At 42.7% G+C, this 24,800-nt stretch overlaps 1 protein-coding gene across 1 annotated transcript in view; it reads right to left on the reverse strand.

The window, feature by feature from the left end:
* CDH12 (cadherin 12) overlaps positions 1-24,800 on the reverse strand; it is a 1,535,982-nt gene that overhangs the window by 994,536 nt on the left and 516,646 nt on the right. Inside the window, exon 2 of the mRNA XM_069730603.1 lies at positions 7,224-7,265. The gene's annotated coding sequence lies outside the window, so the exon portion shown is untranslated. The remainder of the gene's footprint in view (positions 1-7,223; positions 7,266-24,800) is intronic.

A 24,800-nucleotide genomic window follows, 5' to 3' on the forward strand; every position in this document is an offset into this window, starting at 1 on the left:
GCACCGGGAAAGGTCTGAGAGGACCAGCTCCTGCGTACTGGAGGAATTTGCTCTGCCCTCAACAAGGCAGATAAGTACACCTGCAAAGAAGCACGATGCTGGAGATCCTGTGAAGAAAATAGGAGGACGGCATCACTAGAAGATGGGAGGCACCAGACCAAGTCATGCAACACCCATCACATCGGACCGCCCCAGGTAAGTAAAATAAGTTATTTTTCTTCTTTTGCAGGTCGGATCAGGGGCTTATCTACAGTGTTATAGAATGATGTAGATAAGTCCAAAAAGAGGTTGGCCATAACTCGTATTGGCCAAACCTGGTGACAGGTTCCCTTTTAACTCTCTTCCGATAAACAAATCTCTAAAAAGTCCTCAAAATGTTGATTATTCATGATTGCAAATGGTCTGAAAAAATTGTGTTGGTATGTGGCAGCCTATGCAATTCTCTAACAGTACCAGTACTAATATTATTATTATTATTATTCATTTATGTAGCACCATTGATTCCATGGGGCTGTACATGAGAAGGGGTTACATACAAATTACAGATATCACTTACAGTAAGCAAACTAACAATGACAGACTGATACAGAGGGGCGACGACTCTGCCCTTTTGGGCTTACACTCTACAGGATGGTGGGGAAGGAGACAGTAGGTTGGGGGTTGCAGCAGCTCCGGTGTTGGTGAGGCGGTTGTTCCAGTAGTGGTGGGGAGGCAGCGGGGTCAGTGCAGGCTGTAGGCTTTCCTGAAGAGGTGCGTTTTCAGGTTCCATCTGAAGGATCCGAATGTGTTTGATAGTCGGACTTGTTGAGGAAAAGAATTCCAGAGGATGGGGGATATTCGGGAGATGTTTTGGAGGCGGTTGGGTGAGGAGTGAATAAATGTGGAGGAGAGAAGGAGGTCTTGGGAGGACTGGAGATTATGCGAGGGAAGATATCGGGAGATTAGTTCAGAGATATATGGAGGAGAAAGGTTATGGATGGCTTTGAAGGTCAATATTAGTAATTTGAATTGGATATGCTGATGGTATGGTAGCCAGTGAAAAGATTTGCAGAAGGGGAAGTGGAGGAGTAGCGAGGAGAGAGATGAAGTAGTTGGGCAGCAGAGTTAAGGATGGACTGGAGAGGTTTAAGAGTGTTAGCAGGGAGGCCACAGAAAAGGATGTTGCAGTAGTCGAAGCGGGAGAAGATAAGGACATGCACAAGCATTTTACTAGATTGATGGTTGAGGAAAGGACGGATTCTGGAGATATCTTTGAGCTGGAGGCGAAAGGAGGTGGAAAGAGCTTGGATGTGCGGTTTGAACGACAGGGCAGAATCAAGGGTTACTCCGAGGCAGCGGACTTCCGGTATGTGGAAAGCGTGATGTTGTTAATTGCGACAGATAGGTCAGGTAAGGAAGATTTATGAGATGGAGGAAAGATGATGAGTTAAGATTTGTCCACATTGAGTTTGAGAAAGCGAGAGGAGAAGGAGGAGGATATGGCTGATAGACAATCCGGGTTTCTGGACAGCAGAGGGGTGATGTCTGGACCAGCGAGGTAGATCTGAGTGTCATCAGCATACAGGTGGTACTGGAATCCATGGGACTTTATGAGCTGTCCCAGGCCAAATGTATAGTTTGAGAAGAGTAAGGGTCGTAGGACAGAGCCTTGGGGAACTCCAACAAAGAGAGGGTGGGATGAGGAGGTAGCGTGGGAGTGGGAGACGCTGAATGTGCGGTTGGAAAGGTATGAGGAGATTCAGGATAGGGCAAAGTCTTTGATGCCAAAGGAGGAGAGGATCTGTAGTAGGAGGCAGTGGTCAACTGTGTCGAAAGCAGAGGACAGGTCTAGAAGGAGGAGTATAGAATATTGTCCTTTAGCTTTGGCTGTAAGTAGGTCATTAGTATTTTTGGTCAGGGCTGTCTCAGTTGAGTGATGGGGGTGGAAACCAGATTGTAGACTGTCAAACAGCAAGTTAGATGAGAGGTGGGAGTAAAGTTCAGCGTGGACGTGCTGCTCCAGGAGTTTAGAAGCGAGTGGGAGAAGTGATATTGGGCAATAGCTGGACATAGCAGTTGGATCAAGGGTTGGCTTTTTACGGATAGGCGTGTTTGTGGCAAGTTTGAAAGCAGGAGGGAAGGTGCCAGAAGTTAGTGATAGGTTGAAGAGGTGAGTTAGGGCTGAGATGAGTGGCGGTGAGGTTGGGGAGGAGGTGGGATGGGATGGGGTCAAGCACACAGGTGGTGAGGTGCGATTTGGAGAGGAGACAATTAAGCCCCCCTTCAGTGATGTTGGATAGGGAGGTTATTGGGTTTGGGCATTGGTCGGGTATACAAAGGAGTTGTGGTGGTTGAACAATGAAGATTTGCCTCATTTGGTTGACCTTATTTTAAAGTGTGTGGCAAAGACCTCAGCAGAGATGAGGGAGGTTGGAGGGGGCAGTGGGGTGGGTAGAGGAGGGAGTTAAAGATTTTGAATAACTGGGGTTGGAGGATAGGGATTATATGAGGGTTGTGAATTAGGCCTGTTTAGCAGAGGTGAGAGCAGATTTGAAAGCGAGTGTTGCCTGTTTGAATGCAGTGAAGTCGTCTTGCAAATGCATTTTCTTCCAACTCCGCTCTGTAACCCTGGACACTTGCCAGAGCATTTTAGTGATGTTATTGTGCCAGGGTTGTCTATTGATACATCGCAATCTGCCATGAACGAGATGGGCAACCCTGTCAATAGCTGATGCGAGAGTGGCATTGTAGAGAGCAGTGGCACTGCCTGTGTTGTGGAGTGAGGATATGGATGCCAGTGGTAGAATAGAGTCAGAGAGTGTGTGGGTGTCTAGGTGTGCGAGGTTTCTGTGGGGGTGTGCATGTTGCTGGACATGGGTGACCGGTGAGGAGGACAGAGATGAGAAAGTGAGCAGATGGTGGTCGGATAGAGGGAGAGGGGCGGTGGTGAAGTTAGATAGAGAGCAGAGACGGGTGAAGACCACATCTAATGCATGTCCATCTGTGTAGGTGGCTGCGGAGGACCACTGAGTAAGTCCAAAAGATGAAGTAAGGGACAGAAGTTTGGAGGCTGTTGACTGAAGGGTATCAGTGGGGATGTTGAGGTCACCCATAATGATGGTGGGAATGTCAGCAGAGAGAAAGTGAAGAAGCCAGGTGGATAATTGGTCAATAAAGGCAGTGGCTGGGCCTGGAGGTCAGTATATGACGGCGACTTGGAGGTTGAAGGGAGAGTAGATTCAGACATAGTGGACTTCAAAAGAGGGAGGGTAGAGGTGGGATTGGGTTAAAGGTGCAGTTTTAATAGAAAGGAGAAGACCCACTCCTCCACCATGTTTGTTGCCGGGTGAGGGGTGTGGGTGAAGTGGGGCCGCTGTAACACAGCACAGCAGGGGAGGCTGTGTCAGAGGGTGTCAGCCATGTTTCTGTGAGGCCGAGGAAGGCAAGCTTGAGAGAGAGAAAAAGGTCAGAATCACATGAAGCTTATTGCAGATTGAGCGGGCATTCCAGAGTGCTCCAGAGAGAGGAAACAGGGGGGTGGGCATCAGGGGCATGGGTTTTATATTGGAAAGATTGTATACCTAAAATCTGTGCCATATATGCACTGATCATAACATTTTATTCACCCAAACTATACTTCAACATCTCTTTATTCACAGTTATGAACAACTAGACTTCTATGGGAAAAAGATTGCGAATAGCATATAAAGAGCATCACCCTTACAGGAGTAGAGCAACACATTTACTGCTTATTGTATTACAAACAAAATGCCATGGGCTTTAGCCCTAAAGCAAAGATATGATTTGAGGAAGATTGCCTTAATCTCACCCTAAATTAACAAAGAACATTAGCTCATTTTAGCTAGAAGATGAAAAAAAACTTTACTGTTCTTTCCTTTTTAACAAACTTAACAAAACAAAAAGCTCATAGCATGACACAGAACTAATGACTCTGTTTGCGAATATTTCATTTTAATGTAAAGCAAAATCAAGTGATTAAAATGCAAACTTTATATTGTGTGGAATTTCCATATTTTATAATGTTTTCCTAGTCGACTTTCAATTCTATAGCATCATTTCCCAATTGACTTAATGTGCTATTATCCAACAACTGCTTATTGTGTATTTTTTACTTGCATTATCTTTAGGGAAATAGTGTCATCCTCGAAACAAATGCTGTGAAGTATTTTCTAGAATACAGCATCTTAAAACATTCTCAAAATCAAAAACCAAATATACGTGTAAAAAGTGACTATGATAAAATAGTTTTTGTTTAAAATAAAGTATTGAAAGGAGTTCTTCGCTTTACATTTAAATTAGAGATGAGAAAATCTACCTCTACTGTGTCCACCCCAGGCTATCCCACTGATATCAGGCTACCATTTGGCTCCTCTGTCTTCTATCTTCTGTCCTTATCTTTTTGGGCCACTGTAGCCAATGCTCTAATCTAATCTAATCATGAGTGTTGTGCTGCACACGAGCTTGTGCAATGTGACATATGTAATTAACGTGTGTCACACCTCACTTGATGGCTTGGGTCCAGTGAAAAAAGGCAGTGCCAGAGGCCCAGAAATAGAAGAAAGATAGAGGACAGAGGAGAGGAGATGGAGGAGCAAATTGGAAAACCAACAGCAACCAAAGTATATGGAGAGCCAAGAAGCGTTTCTTGTTTCTTTCAACCACTTCACAGCCTTCAGAATCTGGCAAATCAAGATTTTGCTGTTAAAAAATTGTTGCCACTCTGAACCATTACAATATAATTCACTCATTCTGTAGCTTCAATGTGTCAAAACAGAAGACTTAATCCTGCTGTACTGTTCAGGTCAATATGACCCGAAATGATTTTTGAGACCCTGTAGATTTTTTATATGAGGATTTGAAACTAGTGGTATCTTGACTTCTCCTCATTTGTAGAGCTCTATATATATATATATTTTTTTTTGTTTACTTTTTGCTACACGCTGATTGTTACACTTGTACTGTTTGGGTCAATATGACCCAATAGCATTTTATACTGTTCTACAGGTCTCTGATTATTTCTGACTGCAAAAGTTATGTTTTTTATGTGTACTTCATCTCAAAATTGTGGTGGTTTCACTGTTCTTATCAGTAAACAAGTAATTATCTAGTATTATCCATTTGCTGTTTTTTGAGAGAGGAGACTGGTTGTCTATCATTCAATGGCTGGGGGTTTCACTGTCATCAGTAATCAAGTATTTATTTAGTCAAATGCATTTTCAGTTTGTGAGAGAAGACACTGTTGTCTTATAAATTGGACACCAGTCATTTGACTTACACCCTGAAGCTAAGTCCTGTGAAAGAGACACTGGAATCTGTGAGAGAGAGAGCACTGAGCTGTGAATACACATCTTTACAGGAATTCTTTTTTTTCAAAACTTGGATAAAAATGTTTCTAAAATGTCTATTGACTAACGCTGTGAATACATATCTTTACAACTATTCTTTTCTTTTCCAAATTTAGGTAATTCTAATGAGCACAATGCACCATGACAATGCCGTAAGTGATAGAGAAGACAGAAAGCCTGACATTATTTTGGATTATAATGCCATAAAGGGAGCAGTTGATACTTTAGACCAAGCAATATCAACATATACATGCAAACGCAAAACCAATCGGTGGCCAATGATTTTATTTTATAACATACTGGACGTTTCTGCATACAATGCATTTGTTTTATGGAGTGAAATTGACCCCTATTGGAACGGGAATAAGCTGCATAAAAGAAGATTATTTCTTGAGGAATTGGGCAAATCCCTTGTTAGGCCATATATTAAGAGCAGAAAAGTGACCCCCAAAAGTGAAGGAGCAACAGCCATTGTAAAAAGTGTCCAGCATGCTCAAGAAAGAGACTCCACATCCATGGCCTCCACCAGCACAGCTACCAGCAGCACAGCTACCAGCAAAAAAAGGAAGAGATGTAGCTTCTGTCCATCTTTCTGTGACAATAAGACTAATCTGATATGTGCTGGATGTTCAAAATATCTGTGTAAAGGACATGTGTCTTATTAATGTGTTCAGTGTAAAAACGCATCAACATGTTCAGTTTTTCTTATTTCTTTCTAAAAAGGTTGAAGTTGTTATGATTTTTCATTTGTTGATTTATAAATATTGTTTTCAAAAAGTTAAATTTCATGTTTTAGTAATAGTAATGCAAAGCTTCTTTGTCATTTGTGTGCAGAATGCCAACAATCAAAGATAATTGTAAAAAGCCTGTGTAACCTTTTTATGAAAAAAAAATATATATATTACGTTTAAATTTAAATTTTTCATTTGTTTATGATCAACCATGTTCACATACAGTATAATAATGAAAAAAGTATTCAAATAAAACACTTAGAGTAGCTAAAAATCAAGAATTAATAGGCTGGGTCATATTGACCCGGGAACAGTACAAGTGTATAGCAAATGCGAACAGAACAGCAGGGTTAAGGAAGCCTGCAGGCTCTAACCCACCCAATGATGGAGACTCATAAAAATGAGTACAAACTTCATTAATGCTGTCAAGAATATTTAACAGTTGGATGCTAAGGCCTCATCAAACACACTTCTTCAATAGTACTGTGCCAGGCCAGATCTAAGCCTTACTAAGGTTCCCCCATATACATTATACTTCAATCAGCTGAACCCACTGATATTAACGATTGTCTAATATGCATGGGGGATATGCTTACTGATGGTCACAAGAGATAGCGATTGTGCACATTAAATTTCAGGCTGCGGATCACATTGTTTTTCTTAAGATAAGCCAAAGGCCAATGTTTCAGCTAGCAGCTTTCTCACTGATAAAACAGAAATGCCCTGCCAAACAAGCTCTCCTAGCTACTATGGACTGGTGAGACGAGTGAGATGGCTGCCGGCCAAACAATTGGTCAAAGCCTCGCTCAGCCAATGACTATCTAATGTGCGTGATGAACTTAACTCTTACATCTCAGTAGTTCTGATTTTTGTAGCAAAGTATAATGAAGCAACTGAAACAAATTTTCAATTGTAGGAAGTTTCATGGTGTGATACTTAAATATCTGACATATTTTGTTTGCGTACTCAATAGAGGCCCCAGAACCTGTACTCCTAGACGCCAGATATTGCTGTAATTATTATGCAAAAAAACTTTTATAAACAACTTTTTGCTTTTTACATGAAAGAAATTTATGCAGAAAATTATTTCATACAATTCAATAGAACATAGCTGTCCCTTATTTCTATAAATTAATGTGAAACTTACCCAGTCTTGATAAGCATGCACACTGGCTGTGAAGTGTCGATCCTGTAAAGAAGCAAAATAAAAATTGTGTCACAGCATAGTTATCATTTAACAAGGAAAAAAGCAACAAAATATATTATTCACATACATATTTAAATATATATGCATACATGGTCAAATGACCATGGTCACATGACCGCTCAGCGACCAATCACAAGCTGCGACGTCATCGAAGGTCCTTAACGCGCTCATTCTTAGGAAGGGAAGCATGGCGGTTGCAGCGGTGACAACCAGGGCGCATCCGAGGGTAAGTATATCAATATTTTTTATTTTTATTCTTTATTTTACACATGAATATGGATCCCAGGGCCTGAAGGAGAGTTTCCTCTCCTTCAGACCCTGGGAACCATAGAGGATACCTTCCGATATTTGTGTCCCATTGACTTGTATCGGTATCGGATATCGGTATCGGCAATATCCGATATTTTTCGGATATCGGCCGATGCCATCCGATACCGATACTTTCAAATACCGGACGGTATCGCTCAACACTAGTAACCACAGATCTCTTATGGATGTAGGGTTATGCAAATCTCTTCCAGTAATCTCAGACAGACTAAATAATGTTGAGATTAGGGATCTTTGGGGGTCATATCATTATTTTCAGAACTCGTTTGTGTTTTTCTTTATGCTGAAGATACAGTAGCTATTAATGATATTGCCTGTATGTTTCGGGCCATTGGTCTGCTGAATAAATGTAGAGTGAATCAGATGCTTCATTGATGGTATTTCTTGATGGACCTAAAGTATGTGTTAATCGCATTTAGACTATAATGAGTATGTGTTAATCGCATTTAGACTATAATGAGACAGTGTTTTGTCTGATGAGAATTTTAAGTGGAGAAAACTGTAAATAAGGTCTAAAGGCCCCTTCACATTAAGCGACGCTGCAGCGATACCGACAACGATCCGGATCGCTGCAGCGTCGCTGTTTGGTTGCTGGAGAGCTGTCACACAGACAGCTTTCCAGCGACCAACGATGCCGGTAACCAGGGTAAACATCGGGTAACTAAGCGCAGGGCCGCGTTTAGTAACCCGATGTTTACCCTGGTTACCATCCTAAAAGTAAAAAAAACAAACAGTACATACTTCCCTAATGCTGTCTGTCCCCGGCGCTCTGATCGGAACTCCTCCTGTACTGTCTGTGTGAGCACAGCGGCCGGAAAGCAGAGCGGTGACGTCACCGCTCTGCTTTCTGGCTGACTAACGCTCACAGCCAGTGCAGGAGGAGTGCAGAGCACAGCGCCGGGAACAGACAGCGGTAGGTTAAGTGTGTACTGTTTGTTTTTTTACTTTTAGGATGGTAACCAGGGTAAACATCGGGTTACTAAGCGCGGCCCTGCGCTTAGTTACCCGATGTTTACCCTGGTTACCAGTGAAGACTTCGCTGGATCGGTGTCACACATGCCGATCCAGCGATGTCAGCGGGAGATCCAGCGACGAAATAAAGTTCTGGACTTTGTTCAGCGACCAACGATCTCCCAGCAGGGGCCTGATCGTTGGTCGCTGTCACACATAACAATTTCATTAACGATATCGTTGCTACGTCACAAAATGCAATGATATCGTTAACAATATCGTTATGTGTGAAGGTACCTTTAGACCGATTGTATGTAGACAGGAAGAAGCATATTTCAAGAATGATTTTAAAGGTTGGGAGATCTGTGGATAAACTGTGGCAGAGATTTCCAGAAAAAGTTAATAGCAATAGAGAAATCCTGGAGGGAAGATAAATGAATAGATGTAAGAAAGCAATTGAAATAGAGGAATAGAGGAATATGTCACATAAAAAGTTGAGATTGTTGGGGAATTTGCAGTCAGTGAAAAATGGTATTCAATGAGATGAGGAAAAGAGGGATGAGGTTTGAAGACAGAAGAAGATAGCAGGCCTTAAATATATATCCATATGTTGCTCTTGTTTTACTGATTTAGATTTTGAACTCTCACTTACAGTATTCATTTCTCACTTGAATGTTCTATTTAATCTATAATTACAGACTTTATCTGTCTAATCTCTAACAGGTAGTGTTACAATGGGCAGATTTCAAAGTATAAAAGATAAGAGAGTCAGAGAACAACCTTAAGGTACCTTCACACATAACGATATTGTTAACGATATCGTTGCTTTTTGTGACGTAGCAACGATATCGTTAATGAAATCGTTATGTGTGACAGCGACCAACGATCAGGCCCCTGCTGGGAGATCGTTGGTCGCTGAATAATGTCCAGAACTTTATTTCGTCGCTGGACTCCTGCTGACATCGCTGGATCGGCGTGTGTGACACCGATCCAGCGATGTCTTCACTGGTAACCAGGGTAAACATCGGGTAACTAAGCGCAGGGCCGCGCTTAGTAACCCGATGTTTACCCTGGTTACCATCCTAAAAGTAAAAAAAACCAAACACTACATACTTACCTACAGCCGTCTGTCCTCCAGCGCTGTGCTCTGCTCTCCTCCTGCACTGACTGTGAGCGTCGGTCAGCCGGAAAGCAGAGCGGTGACGTCACCGCTCTGCTTTCCGGCCGCTGTGCTCACAGACAGTACAGGAGGAGAGCAGAGCACAGCGCTGGAGGACAGACGGCTGTAGGTAAGTATGTACTGTTTGTTTTTTTTTACTTTTAGGATGGTAACCAGGGTAAACATCGGGTTACTAAGCGCGGCCCTGCGCTTAGTTACCCGATGTTTACCCTGGTTACCGGCATAGTTGGTCTCTGGAGAGCTGTCTGTGTGACAGCTCTCCAGCGACCAAACAGCGACGCTGCAGCGATCCGGATCGTTGTCGGTATCGCTGCAGCGTCGCTTAATGTGAAGGGGCCTTTATGTATGTCAAGATAAGAGTAATCAAGGCTATGGTTATTTATTATTCAAATTAATAGTCAATTATATTATTATTCATTTGTTACCTTAATTGATTGCAAAAAGCCATTTTTTTTATAATAAAATAACAATTATTGTTATGAATTGTTGACCTCTCCTCAAATCATTCTGAATACTGGACATTTAGGTATAATCAGCCAAAGATGTTTGCTAAATATCATGGTTGGGATGCTAATTGAACCATGTAGATGTTTACTAGTTATGAGGGCTTTAAGGACTAAAAAAGTTTTCAACTCGAGATTAGTGGATGTGACAAAATTTGAATTTGAGAAATACGTGCTGATTTGGGACAGTTATTCGGTGAAAATTTAATGTCAACATTATGCTACCTTGTCTCTCCAAGCCTAAGAGCAAAATAAGCGTAAGACTTAAAAAAAACCTTATACTCACCTCTCCGCTCATCTGGCCGAACTGTCCGCTGCTCGCGCCTTACCATTACCTCTTATTTCCCATATCAAGGGTGGCCCCAACCAGACTGCGGAGGTCACTATGCATCACATGTTGTAAAATCATGGACATCTGATGCACAGTAACCTCAGAGGAAAGCAGAAAGAAGAGGCTCTGTGGACTTGATAGCGGGCAACACTGCCTACAATCCGATCCTCTTCTTTCTGTCACGGCATATGCCATCCTGTTCCCTCTAGGTTGGAACTTTTGCTGACCATTAACTTTACAGAACTCTATATTCCCCAAAACTCAGATTTTTTTGTATATTCTGGTAGAATTCAATGCCACTTGAATACATTCACTCATCTCTATTTGCAACATTCATCCCATTTGAAGTCAAAGGATCTATATTTCACTTTGCTTTTTGTATCATCTAACACACATAATTCTCAATATATCAATATGGCTAACCAATAGTTGCGTCCAGCAGGATTTCTGACCATTTATTGTCATATTAAGAGGTGATTTTTGTTTGAACAGGGAAATCCTTATGTACAGCATATGCCCTTTCAGGACAAATTGACATTTTAGAGGATGGTCCTTTACTTAGGACCCCATATATGTGTCAGAACAGACAACTTTTATGAAGAAGTGGCTTTCTCTCTATCTTCCACTGACAGCTATTTAAGAGATTAGCCCATTAAAAACATTTTTTGATATATCCTTATGATAAACTGCCTCTAGCAATAAGTGATAAATGTAATGGGGCTACAACCACTTTGAGCTTTCCAAACACATGAATGATCGATCTGCAGGCCACAATGCTCCATTCACTGCCTAGGGCATGGTAGTCAATAGCATGTATTAACATTCCCGCAAACACATACTGTAGATGTTATTAGAGTAGTCATCACACACTAAGGCTTCCGTTCACACAGGGTTTCAGTAGTCCTGCTCATATAATCAAGTAGGACTACCACTGATCATAAACCTGGTGGATAAATGTTGTTAATGGGATTATCCCTTTTTCAAATATCTACCATATGATTCTAAATGTCTCCTGCAGTTACTGCTGCAAAGAAAATGATCACAGGCAACCGCCAGATAGGGTTGCTCTCATCTTAAAGGGGTTGTCTGTAAAGATAAACCTATTTACAAGATATAATACAAATTAGAGACTGCATATAAAAATGATTATGTTCAAAAACATAGTTTATTGTTTGCGAATCAAGAAAATAATGACTTATCTAATATATAATTGCCTAGAATACTATTTCCTGCAATTTGTGCCAACTTCCGTGGCTTTGTCCGGAGCTAATGTCCGGAGCTAATGTCCGGAGATAAGTGACGTCAACAGTGTCCAGTGTCTGATTGGTTGCCGCCTGCTGCGAGCGACCAATCAGAAACGTGCCGTACTGTGACACACTCCGCCCGCCATTTTGGTGTGATTTTTGAATTTTTACCTCACAGCAAGTTTCTACTGCGTGGAGGCGGGCCCAGTGACGTTGCTCTTCAAGCTCCTGCCGAATTTCGTCAAAAAAATGATAATACCATTTACCAAAACTATATATATTTAGTTGTGAAGTGGTTCAGTGACATTTTCACACCAATTTTGAACTTTTGTTTGGTGTTTTCTCCATATACTGCATATTATTTTTGTTCTTTCTTACTATTATTTATTAATTGTATTATTCTTACATTTGAATAAATAAAGTATATATGGATTCTAGACTCCCGATTCTTTAGAATCGGGCTGCCATCTAGTATTCCAAATAAAAAAATCAGGTTTTTGTCGAATACTAGTCATCATCACCAAATGTCTACTGTTCAGCAGTTTTTTTTTTTTATAATTTACAGTTTAGTTTGTGATCAAGTTAATGATGTAAAATCTAGCTGATACCTGAGAATAATTTTAAGGTTTGTGCTATTATAAATTGGTATTGCATTGCCAACCATCACTATGGCAGTCATATTGACAGAGCAGCAATTTTACATAGTGAATGAACATTTAAACTGTTTCTCACATTTTTGTACTTACATAATCTTTCTTTCTCTACCTCTGTCATTATCTCATATGATTATGTGACACATTTCTTCTTTGCAGGTATGCCATTAAAATACAAAAAAAAAATGATGGACTGAACTGTTGTAATTGTATGCTTTGCATAAGTGCCAGTCATTCAGATGACAGATAAGTAGCTTTTCATTTTAAAGGGCTGCCATTGAAAACTAGCAGCAGTTACTTTAAGGTTAACAGTGTTCTTATATTGTAAATTATATTGAGTGGAATAAATGTCTATAACTTTTAATAATTTCTACATGCTACTGGGCTTTTTACAAGGTCATATATATGTGCTAGTGAACTGTTATGATTATGACCAGTAGGCATTTTATGAGAAATGGTTACTACTTATACGTACATTTAAGGTAAAAAATTACACCTAGGCTGAAGTCATTAACACTCATATTTATCCCCTCCTCAAACAAATATGGATTCCACTAATTGATTAGGATATCTACTTTGTACACAACACAACCATTTTTTCGAACAAACATGTACAAAAACATTATATTTGCATTCATTATTTGCAATAGTATAATTTCTGTGTCAGAAGTTTGCACATTTTGTACACGTTTGTACATTTTTAAAAAAATTGCTTTATTTTGAATGAGGTCAATGAAGGGTGATTTAATCTGTTATTTTTTATATTTTTAAAAACACTTTTTTACTTTACAATTGCTTCAATAGGTCTCCATGGGAAACTAGAAGCTGCAATCACTCAGTCGCTTGCGCTACACAGGAATGTTTAATTGCTATGAGCGCTGACCCCTGGGCGGTGCTCATAGCTATCAAGCTATGACAGCCACAGGGGTCTGCTGCAGACCCTGGGTTGTCATACCAACCCATCTGCGACCCGCGTTTATGTGACACGGGTGCTGATGGACAGGATTAGTGACGCGCTTCCGGCACGATCATGTTAAATACCGCTGTCAGAGATTGACAACATCATTTAATAGGTTAACATCCATGGCTGTTAGGGGCACCTGTCAGCTGTTGAAATTAGCAGATGCGCCAGAAAAGATGTTGGATCAGCATCAGAGTCCACAACAAAGTACATGTACGGCACATGTTATGAAGGGGTTAAAGGGAATGTGTTTGAATACTGGGACATGTTTCTTTCTGAAAGTTAATGTCATCCACTCAATTACATGTACAATATGTTTCTTCCTGACTGCAACATTTTTGCTCTGTGAGTGTCAAAGCACTTTCCAATCCTCTGCCTCCCTGGATCTATTTCCTATCCAGCCCCACCTTCCTCTGCTTGACCGACCGCTCACTGATTGTGTGATGCTGGGTTACGGTTGTGACACTTTCTCTTTGAACACCATAAGACCATGTAGCAATCATTCTGCTCATAAAGGAACCGTGTTCTGTCTCCTTGAAATTACCATACATTGGTGCAAATTAACCCAAGGCAAGCAACAAATGACCTTATGAAAATTCTGAATTAATCGGATACATTATTTGTATTAAAGGGTATCTTTGGGCAGGTTTTTTGCTGCCTGGTGTAGGCAAATAGACCCTGAATCCAATCATGTATCACTTAGATTACTGGGTGCTGCTGTTCTCACACAATCATACAATGTCCATAGACAGTGAGCTGCCTATCACAGGAGGGATCATGTTAAACAAGGGCTCAAGAGACAAGCCAGTCACAGCAATGATAAGCTCCTGGTGCTAAAACAAACATTGTAAGCAAATAAAACCTTGAAGCTTGATAAGCGACACATCTTTGAAATCTGTTTTTAAACACCTACCTCATGCTGTGTTCATATTATATAGCAAACACCTGCTGACAGATTCTCTTTACCTGTAAAATGTGCCCTTTTTCAGTCTTTTGGCTAACATAAAAAGCCGCTCTTGCTGATGTCAGTGGGTTTGGCATTGCCCAGTGATGTAAATGCATTAATTTACTGGTTAGAGGCTTTAGGGTATATTTTTCATGCCTTATACTTATATAGCCATTTGGTCAGATGAGTTACATTTGAAAAGAGGTGTAGAGGATCCATAACAGTTGTGTCGCTGAAATCAATGGCTATGACACCCCATTTGAGTTTTATGGCGCAATTGCACACACTTCTCTTTCTCACTTCTTAAGTACACAGTGTTATTCAGGGCCTCGTGGCTGGGACTGGGAATTTTTTAAATTTTAAATTTCATGAAGGAAGGTCTGGATATTTGTTTTAACTGTGTGTCACAATTGTGTCAGAAATTATTTTTTCCATATAGGTTCCCTCCTCATCAGTCTAGGGCTGGAGTGCCCAGCCATCAGGTTCCACTCCACCCTCAAATCCTTGTTCTTCACTGTAAACGTATCTTCCAGAGCAATGGGTAAATGTTTATTGCGGACCTTTCTCCTCAAAATGTTTCAGTGTACTTTGTTGGAGAAAATGATCTTAGGCATTCAAAAAGAAAAAAATATACAACAAACTGTGTTCCATATGCAGCTCCCCAGAGACCTGGTCGTTGCAGTATGACACTGCCACTAAGGGGAGTGATGGTACGTCTGATGGCACTGAAGGAATTCTCCTGACCAGGTATCACCAGAACACATTACACTTCACACTCTGGCCACTAGGGGGAGAAAAAGGCTTTATTTATTGGGCCACTCCTCTCACTGGTAAAACTAGGGGTTGGGGAGGAAGTTAGTCAGAAGCTGACTGGGTTGGATTCAGGCAACATCCCGTGGCAGGGGGTGTTGCAGGGAGAAGACACAGGGGGTCCCTGTGAGGCATGGGAACCTGGCAGGTGCCAAGCGAACAGAGCAGAACGTAACGGAACCGCCCCTGCACTACCATGCGGCGGTATCCTAAGGAAGAGACACGAAGGGAAGGATATTGTGGAACAGTGTAAACGAGATCAAGCAAAAAGGAGTACCAGTAGGAGTCGTGCCGTGAGACCGAGGCAACATCCTACTGAGGCGCGTAGCCGGTGGCCGGAACACCGCGGGAGTAACTGACTCTAGGCCTTACTTTGAACTCTGCAGGACAGTTAATTATAGGTTGGCTGTCTACCTTAAATTTCCTACGAAGACATAGGGGGCAACAGTGGGAGAGGGGCGTCTCTAGGGTCTCGGAAGACCTCCAGGCCTTCCCATCATACGGGTGCGTCCTAGCCATAACATACCTGGGGGACGAGAAACTAGTAACATCTGGAACTAAAGAGAGAGAGAGCTGTTGAAAATGAACGAACGAGAACAGCAGTTGTGAGGACTATTCCGAATGCTCAGCAGGGTAGGACTACAACACACAGGCGCTAGTGGTAGGCAACGATTTCCATCTGCGAAGGAAACTCTGGAAGTGCCCATCGGACCGGCCGGTCTCCGATAGCCCTGTTAAGCGTGCTCTGGATTGAGGATCCTGAAGTCTTCAGTAAAGAGGTATAGAGACTGCAACCTTGTGTCCTCGTTATTGACTGCACCTCACACCATCACCATCTACCTTACTGGGAAGCCCTGGTGACATACTTCACCTGTGGGAAGGTTTACCATCCAGCTGCCATTCTATCACCCCAGAGGACCCCACAGCAGCGTCGGTCACCCTGACCGGACACCACAGGTGGCGTCACGAACCCCTGACAGACTGTACCACCTTTATTGGACGCCCCTTAGCAGGGTCGCGGACCGGGTCTAGCCACCGTGACAGCCTCAGGACCAAACCAGAGAGGCCCGGTACCGAGAACTCGTGGCCCTGTGTCTGGGGGCGATCCATATATTGGTATAACCTGAAAGTGCACTCACTAAGGAAGTAGCTTCTGTTTCAAAACCTCAAAAAAAGACAGCTAATAGTTTTAAACTGTTTAGCTATAATACATTTTATTATTATTAAATGTTAAATAATAATAAATGTCTCTTTTTCATTACATCAGCAGCACGGTATTCATTCTAGGCAGGGGCATTGGTCCACAAGCAAGCCTTGGAGTTCACTGGGGATTACCAAGTGCATAGTCACATCTGAAATGCACACCTCACTGTTTATTCTAAGGTCTGCTTGCGGACCAAAGTTCAGGCCTAGAGTGAACACTCGGCTGGAAATGTAATTCAAAAATGAGTCAGGAAAATAGGAAGGGAGCAGTGGGGATAGTCAGAAAGGTGAGCAGTCTGGTATGTTCTTTTCTTTTTATCCTTTCAACAGCTGCTCCTGCTGTTCCTTGCCTCCTGTCCGTTTCTTCATGCTTCCATAGAATCACCTCTCTGGCCCAATGTTCACCAAAGGCTCTGGATTCTGGCTGCTAGCAGGAATACACTGTGTATGTTATGTGGACTGCAAGTGGCCAGGATTCTCAGCCTACAGTGAGCTTGTGGACCTTTTAACCTTTCAAAAAAGCACAATGACATAGCACTATTATGTTTTGATAATCTCCAGCTCACATGTATGTTGGTATCTTGTACCTTCCTAATAACAAACCTCATCAGGAAATGCAAAATTGTTTTATTTATGTCAGTTCTGGGATAATACATCCTGTTAAGGATGAAATGATTAGTCATTAACAGTGTTTGGTGAACCACAACTTTTTATTCTATAGTTATTCTTTATAGTTACTTTATTTTATTACAGCATCTGGTTAAGCATTTTGCTGTCCCTTGAAAATGAGTTTCAAGCCATCATGTCCTAAAATAGCAAAGTTGAAAAGATTAATTGGCAATTAAATTTGTTTTCCAGTTATTTACAACACTACTCATGCATACAGTATATTGCTTAAAGGCCCCTTCACATTTAGCGACGCTGCAGCGATACCGACAACGATCCGAATCGCTGCAGCGTCGCTGTTTGGTCGCTGGAGAGCTGTCACACAGACCGCTCTCCAGCGACCAACGATGCCGGTAACCAGGGTAAACATCGGGTAACTAAGCGCAGGGCCGCGCTTAGTAAGCCGATGTTTACCCTGGTTACCATGCTAAAAGTAAAAAAAAACAAACACTAGATACTTACCTACAGCCGTCTGTCCTCCAGCGCTGCACTCTGCTTCTCTGCTTCTCTGCTTCTCTGCTCTCCTCCTGTACTGTCTGGGAGCCGGAAAGCAGAGCGGTGACGTCACCGCTCTGCTTTCCGGCTCACAGCCAGTACAGGAGGAGTGCAGAGCGCAGCGCTGGAGGACAGACAGTGTTAGGTAAGTATCTAGTGTTTGTTTTTTTTTTACTTTTAGCATGGTAACCAGGGTAAACATCGGGTTACTAAGCGCGGCCCTGCGCTTAGTTACCCGATGTTTACCCTGGTTACCAGTGAAGAAATCGCTGGATCGGTGTCACACACGCCGATCCAGCGATGTCTCCAGGGAGTCCAGCGACGAAATAAAGTTCTGGACTTTATTCAGCGACCAACGATCTCCCAGCAGGGGCCTGATCGTTGGTCGCTGTCACACATAACGATTTCATTAACGATATCGTTGCTACGTCACAAATAGCAACGATATCGTTAACAATATCGTTATGTGTGACGGTACCTTTAGTCTAACAGCAATTCGGCATTTGGCTATACCAAGATGCGTTTGCATAAGTAGTGCATTGTTTAGAAAAGTAAACAATCTGAAAATCTAAAGAGTAATCATAGTCTTCTACATAACATTATGCCCGTTATTAACATTATTTAAAGTAGCAAATTTATGCATTGCTTTCGGTGACTGACTTTCTGCTGCCTTTTACTTGAGCAAATTTAAAGATCTGCAACATTAATGGAGAGTGCAAAGTCTTGTCGAAACTAAGCACATTGGTTTGGATCTATCAGTATTGTAACAACAAAAGGTCATCAATATGGTAAAGCAATTTACCTGAGACTGTTTTTGCTTACCAGTACCACACAAAAATAAATCTTCCCCAGCATATTTAGAGAATATTATTAATATTAGAGAATATTAGAGAATTTATCATTATATTATTATCACCAGGAAAGAATGTTTCAATGAGATTTTATTAGGCACAATAGGACACATTTACTAATGTTGTCTAATAATTAGACAGCATAACTGTAATGCAGTCTGTAGATGCTTTTAATTGATCGCAGAGGCACAGGCGGTGTGATAGATTTGGTAAATGTTGAAGAAGTTAGATATATTTCCCTTTCATCAACACCTAGTTGCCTCTCTTTCAAGAAACTTCACTCCTCACAGACAAGTAACAGATGATGTTTTCAGGATTACTGTGATATTCTGTGGCACAAGTAAGAGAACATGTAGCAATATATGATGCCTTGATAATAATTCATTTACATGTGCAATACCAAGGAAATCACGAAAATGTAATCTGTTGGAGGGCCGTGAGGACTGGAGGTTGGGAAAAAATGCTTTAGACCATTGCTTTCAATAAAAAAGGCACATATTGGTAAAAAGATGTGAGCAAATTTTGCCAGCTGAACACTGATTAGACTAATTGACTTAGACGTCAGTCATTCTTCTTACAAACCTAATGTAGCCACTATACTTTTAAAGGAAAACTATCATCCTAAAGTGACCAATTATTTCAATCAAATTTTTGTGTTAAATATATTTTCAATAAAGTATTGTCAATGTTTTTGTGTATTTTTTTATAACACAATGTTATAATAATAATAATAATAATAATAATTAGGGTTGAGCGAAACGGGTCGAACATTTTCAAAAGTCGCCAAATTTTGACAAAGTCGGGTTTCATGAAACCCGATCCGACCCCTGTGCGGGGTCGGCCATGCGGTACGCGACTTTCGCGCCAAAGTCGCGTTTCAATGACGCGAAAAGCGCCATTTCTCAGCCAATGAAGGTAAACGCAGAGTGTGGGCAGCGTGATGACATAGGTCCTGGTCCCCACCATCTTAGAGAAGGGCATTGCAGTGATTGGCTTGCTGTCCGCGGCGTCACAGGGGCTATAAAGGGGCGTTCCCGCCGACCGCCATGTTACTGCTGCTGATCTGAGCCTAGGGAGAGGTTGCTGCCGCTTCGTCAGAAGCAGGGATAGCGTTAGGCAGGGTCCATTAACCACCAAACCGCTTGTGCTGTAGCGATTTCCACTGCCCAACACCACCTTCGGTGTGCAGGGACAGTGGAAGCTACATTTTTTTTTTTTTCCCCTCAGCGCTGTAGCTCATTGGGTTGCCCTAGAAGGCTCCCTGATAGCTGCATTGCTGTGTGTACGCCGCTGTGCAAACCAACTGCTTTTTTCAAAGCACACATCCTCTTGTTCCTTCCTTTCTGCACAGCTATCTTGTTTGTTTGTCCACACTTTTTATTTAATTTGTGCATCAGTCCACTCCTTATTGCTGCCTGCCATACCTGGCTGAGATTACTGCAGGGAGATAGTAATTGAAGGACAGTTCCTTTTTTTTTTTTTTTTGTGGGAGATTAAGATTGGCATTTCTGCTAGAGTGCCATCCCTGTCTGTGTCATCTCTCACTCAGTGGGCCATAGAAAGCCTATTTATTTTTTTGCTGGATTTGGGTTCCAAAATCTACCTGAAAAAATCACTACATCAATCAGTGGGAGAAAAATATTGGCCTCAGGGCTTGTGTGCCACTCCTTACTCCTGTGTGTGCCATCTCTCAGTGGGCCATAGAAAGCCTATTTATTTTTTTGCTTGATTTGGGTTCCAAAATCTACCTGAAAAAATCAATAAATCAATCAGTGGGAGATTAATATTGGCCTTTGGGCTTGTGTGCCAGTCCTAAGCGTGCCATCTCTCTCTCTCAGATAGTGGGCCATAGAAAGCCTATTTATTATTTTTTTTATTGGGTTTATAAATTTTCCCTGGAAAAAAAAAAAGTGGGAGATTAATATTGGCCTCTGGGCTTGTGTGCCAGTCCTGAGCGTGCCATCTCTCTCACAAATAGTGGGCCATAGAAAGCCTATTTATTTTTTTGGTTGATTTGGGTTCTAAATTCTACCTGAAAAAATCAATAAATCAATCAGTGGGAGATTAATATTGGCCTTTGGGCTTGTGTGCCAGTCCTAAGCGTGCCATCTCTCTCTCTCAGATAGTGGGCCATAGAAAGCCTATTTATTATTTTTTTTATTGGGTTTATAAATTTTCCCTGGAAAAAAAAAAAAAAGTGGGAGATTAATATTGGCCTCTGGGCTTGTGTGCCAGTCCTGAGCGTGCCATCTCTCTCACAAATAGTGGGCCATAGAAAGCCTATTTATTTTTTTGGTTGATTTGGGTTCTAAATTCTACCTGAAAAAATCAATAAATCAATCAGTGGGAGATAAATATTGGCCTCTGGGCTTGTGTGCCACTCCTGACTCCTGTGTGCGTCCTCTCTCACTCAGTGGGCCCTAGAAAGCCTATTTTTTGTTTTATTTGTTTTCTAAATTCTCCCTGAAAAAATCATTTTATTTTATTTGGTTTCTAAATTATTCCTGAAAAAAATCATTTTTTTTGTATTTTTTTTTCTAAAGTCTCCCTGAAAAAAACAAAAAAAAACAAATCAGTGGGAGATTAATATTGCCCTTTCTGCTTGTGTGCCAGTCTTGACTCCTGGGTGTGCCATCTCTCTCTCTCCAATTGTGGGCCATAGAAAGCCTATTAATTTTTTTGCTTGATTTGGGTTCCAAAATCTACCTGAAAAAATCACTAAATCAATCAGTGGGAGATAAATATTGGCCTCTGGGCTTGTGTGCCACTCCTGACTCCTGTGTGCGTCCTCTCTCACTCACTGGGCCCTAGAAAGGCTATTTTATGTTTTATTTGTTTTCTAAATTCTCCCTGAAAAAATCATTTCATTTTATTTGGTTTATAAATTCTTCCTGAAAAAATCATTTTTTTTTCTTTTTCTAAAGTCTCCTTTTTAAAAAAAAAAACACAAATCAGTGGGAGATTAATATTTACTTTTGCGCTTCAGTGACAGTCCTGCGTGTGTGGCATCTCTCTCATTTGTTGCCACCAACAACAGAGTGTGTAACATTGTGCCTGATTTTCGTTGTGGTCTCACCCACCTGTAAAGGGGTAGCTAAATCATACTGAAGTTATAGCTCACCGTGTAAGTTGCGTGACTGCAACAAATACCGTTAGTTTGGTAACGTTTTTAAAACAATGAGGAAGTCTGGTGGAAGAGGTCGTGGCCGGGGGCGTTCATTGTCAGCTGGTAATGAGGGTAGTGGTAGTGGTGGAGCATCAGGTGGTCGTGGGAAAAAAAATATTGCACCTAAGTCTGGAGCTGTGGAGCCAGGTTCGTCGTCTGGCTACACAAGGCCTCGAACGCTCCCTTTTCTGGGAGTAGGAAAACCGCTTTTAAAGCCGGAGCAGCAAGAGCAAGTTTTGGCTTATCTTGCTGACTCAGCCTCTAGCTCTTTTGCCTCCTCTCGTGAAACTGGTAAAAGTAAAAGCAGCGCGTCGTTAGTGGATGTTCACGGTCAGGGACAAGTCGCTTCCTTGTCCTCTTCAGCAAAAACAACAACAGAGAAGAATGCAGCAGGCGACACAACGGGTTACTCCATGGAGCTCTTTACACATACCGTCCCTGGCTTAGAAAGTGAAGCAGTTAACAGTCCATGCCCATTACAAGTTGAATCTGACATGGAGTGCACTGATGCACAGCCACAGCCAGACTACTATGCTGGTCCTTTGACTCAGACCACAACATTGCCCTCGCAGGGTGCTGATCAAGAATCAGACCCTGATAAGACTATGTTGCCCCATCACGAACGCTATACCACCGACCGACAAGGTGACACAGACGAAGTTGCACACGAGCTACAAGAAGAGGTAATAGATGACCCAGTTCTTGACCCCGATTGGCAGCCATTGGGGGAACAGGGTGCAGGCGGCAGCAGTTCTGAAGCGGAGGAGGAGGGGCCGCAGCAGGCATCAACATCGCAACAGGTTCCATCTGCCGGGCCCGTATCTTGCCCAAAACGCGTGGCAAAGTCAAAACCTGTTGGAGGACAGCGTGGCCATCCGGTTAAAGCTCAGTCTGCAATGCCTGAAAAGGTATCCGATGCTAGAAAGAGTGCAGTCTGGCATTTTTTTAAACAACATCCAATTGATCAGCGCAAAGTCATCTGTCAAAAATGTTCAACTACCTTAAGCAGAGGGCAGAATCTGAAAAGTCTCAATACAAGTTGCATGCATAGACATTTAACCACCATGCATTTGCAAGCTTGGACTAACTACCAAACGTCCCTTAAGGTTGTAGCACCCTCGGCCAATGAAGCTAGTCATCAACGCAACATCCCTTCCGGCAGTGTAGGGCCACCATTTTCTGCACCACCTGCAGTATCTGTGCAGGTTTCTTTGCCAGGCCAAAGAAGTCAGGGTCAGGGAATCACCAGTTTCGTAGTAGGAAACACTGCATCTAGGGCACCGGCGGCAACAATACCATCTGCCACCGTCTCTCAGTCTGCCATGTCCACCGGCACCCCCGCTAGTTCCACGATCTCCAGCTCTCCAGTCCAGCTCACCCTACATGAGACTATGGTTAGAAAAAGGAAGTACTTAGCCTCGCATCCGCGTACACAGGGTTTGAACGCCCACATAGCTAGACTAATCTCGTTAGAGATGATGCCCTACCGGTTAGTTGAAAGCGAAGCTTTCAAAGCCCTGATGGACTACGCTGTACCACGCTACGAGCTACCCAGTCGACACTTTTTTTCCAGAAAAGCCATCCCAGCCCTCCACCAGCATGTTAAAGAGCGCATCGTCCATGCACTCAGGCAATCTGTGAGCACAAAGGTGCACCTGACAAAAGATGCATGGACCAGTAGGCATGGCCAGGGACGTTACGTGTCCATCACGGCACACTGGGTAAATGTGGTGGATGCAGGGTCCACAGGGGACAGCAAGTTTGGGACAGTTCTGCCTAGCCCACGGTCTAGGAAACAGTTGGCTGTAGCCATTCGCACCCCCTCCTCCTCCTCCTCGTCCTCCTGCAGAAGCGAGACCTCGTCCACAGACCGCAGTCGCACAACCACTCCATCCGCAGCTGCCACTGTTGCACACCAGGTCTCCCATTATGGGGCAGCTACTGGCAAACGTCAGCAGGCTGTATTGGCTATGAAGTGTTTGGGCGACAACAGACACACCTCTGAAGTTCTGTCCGAGTTCTTGCAGAAAGAAACGCAGTCGTGGCTGGGCACTGTAGATCTTGAGGCAGGCAAGGTAGTGAGTGATAACGGAAGGAATTTCATGGCTGCCATCTCCATTTCCCAACTGAAACACATTCCTTGCCTGGCTCACACCTTAAACCTGGTGGTGCAGTGCTTCCTGAAAAGTTATCCGGGGTTATCCGACCTGCTCCTCAAAGTGCGTGGACTTTGCTCACATATCCGCCGTTCGCCCGTACACTCCAGCCGTATGCAGACCTATCAGCGTTCTTTGAACCTTCCCCAGCATCGCCTAATCATAGACGTTGCAACAAGGTGGAACTCAACACTGCACATGCTTCAGAGACTGTGTGAACAGAGGCGGGCTGTTATGTTTTTGTGGGAGGATACACATACACGGGCAGGCAGTAGGATGGCAGACATGGAGTTGTCAGGTGTGCAGTGGTCGAAGATTCAAGACATGTGTCAAGTCCTTCAGTGTTTTGAGGAATGCACACGGCTGGTTAGTGCAGACAACGCCATAATAAGCATGAGCATCCCCCTAATGCGTCTGCTGATGCAAAGTTTGACGCACATAAAGGATCAGGCGTCTGCAGCTGAGGAAGAGGAAAGCCTTGATGACAGTCAGCCATTGTCTGGCCAGGGCAGTGTACAGGACGAGGTAGCGGGCGAAGAGGAGGAGGAGGACGAGGAGGATGATGGGGATGATTATATTTTTAATGAGGAAGCTTTTCCAGGGCCAGTGGAAATTGTTGGCGCGGCAAGGCCGGGTTCTGGTTTTTGGAGGGACACAAGTGACGTGGATTTGCCTGAAACTGCCCCTCAACCAAGCATAACCACAGATTTGAGAACTGGAACTTTGGCCCACATGGCGGATTATGCCTTACGTATCCTCAAAAGGGACACACGCATAACAAAAATGATGAACGATGACGATTACTAGTTGGCCTGCCTCCTTGATCCTCGCTATAAAGGCAAGTTGCAAAATATAATGCCACATGAGAACTTGGAACTAATATTAGCAACCAAACAATCAACTCTTGTTGACCGTTTGCTTCTGGCATTCCCTGCACACAGCGCCTGTGATCGTTCTAACACGAGCTGCAGGGGCCAGCAGACCAGAGGTGTTAGAGGGGCAGAAATCAGAAGTGTCGTTGGCCAGAGGGGTTTTCTGACCAGGTTGTGGAGTGATTTTGCTATGACCGCAGAC

Source organism: Ranitomeya imitator, chromosome 6 (genome assembly GCF_032444005.1).
Source record: "Ranitomeya imitator isolate aRanImi1 chromosome 6, aRanImi1.pri, whole genome shotgun sequence".
Classification (NCBI taxonomy): Eukaryota; Metazoa; Chordata; class Amphibia; order Anura; family Dendrobatidae; genus Ranitomeya; species Ranitomeya imitator.